General features: G+C 40.7%; 1 non-coding gene across 1 annotated transcript; it reads right to left on the bottom strand.

Annotated features, from left to right (window-relative positions):
- Window positions 1-107, bottom strand: LOC131238054 (small nucleolar RNA R71). Its single transcript, XR_009167476.1, has one exon. It is a non-coding gene; the product is annotated as a small nucleolar RNA R71 (small nucleolar RNA).
- Between the last annotated feature and the right edge of the window lie 1174 nt (window positions 108-1281).

The following is a 1281-nucleotide window of genomic DNA, read 5'->3' as shown; positions in this document are numbered from 1 at the left end:
GCTCTCCGTAGAGAAATTACTAATTTCTCACAAAAAGAGGGTGAACACTTTCATGAATGTTGGGAAAGATAGAAGGACTTACTTCTTAAATGTTCACACCATGGTTTTGAGAAGTGGCAACAAGTTCAATACTTTTATGATGGTTTGACACCCCAAAACCGTCGCATGGTTGATGCCACTAGTGGAGGGTCATTCATGACTAAAAGTGACGTCGACGCATGGAATTTCGTTGAAACCTTGCGTGAAAACTCCCAGTAATGGGACTATTCAAATAGAGGTGAAAGAAGTCCTCAACCACAGAAGAAAGGTGGTATATATGAGATAGGAGTCACGCCAGGTCTTTATGCCAAGATTGATAGCCTGACAAAGAAAGTTGATGCTTTGATGTTGAATAATGGACCTCCATAAAAAACTCAAATCGAGTCATGTGCCATGTGTTCCAGTCCCGCCCATCCTTCGCAATCTTGTCCATCTGATGTAGCATTTTCAGAATTTCTCTCTGAACAAGTACATGCTATGAACACCTTTCGGAGAACTGGGAATGATCCTTACTCAGACACTCTACAATCCAGGGTGGGCTAGGCATCCAAATTTTTCTTGGGCAAAAGGACCACAATAAGGAGGACCATCTGGAAATCCTCCAATGCAAACTTACCCCCAAGTTGGCAGTCAACAACCTCAGCAGTTCCCGTAGTATCAAAAAGTACCTCCATAATTTAGGAAACCATCTCTTGAGGATACACTTAAACTTTTTATGCAAAGTTTACTTCAATTTCAAAAAGACACCCAACAAACTTTACTAGCTAACCAGCAAAGCTTACATGCAAATGCGCAATCCATTGCCAAGCTGGAAGTACAATTGGGTCAACTTGCTGCCACATTGAGTGAGAGAGAGAAAGGCAAGTTTCCTAGCCAACCTATGGCAAATCCAAAAGGACAGTATGAGATTGTCTCTAATTCATACCAAGAACAATATCATGAGCAAGCCAAATCAATCATTACCCTTAGGTCCGGTAAACAGATCGAGAACAAAGTAGAGATGCCTAGGGAAGAATCAAATTCTAAATCAGAAGATCAAAATAAAGCAGAGAGACATACTAATGCATCGAAAGCCCAAAAGCACTCTGACTCTCCAGAAACCACTCATGTGCCATCTTATGTGCCTAAAGCACCTTTTCCTCAACGTTTGACACTAATTAAGAAAGGAAACAACTTTAATGAGATATTGGACATGTTTAAGCAAGTGTAAATTAACATTCCGTTGCTTGATGCTATCAAGCA

Source organism: Magnolia sinica, chromosome 2, assembly GCF_029962835.1.
Source record: "Magnolia sinica isolate HGM2019 chromosome 2, MsV1, whole genome shotgun sequence".
Classification (NCBI taxonomy): Eukaryota; Viridiplantae; Streptophyta; class Magnoliopsida; order Magnoliales; family Magnoliaceae; genus Magnolia; species Magnolia sinica.
The sequence above is the reverse complement of the archived record's forward strand: the minus strand, read 5'-3'. Positions and strand labels throughout refer to the sequence as shown.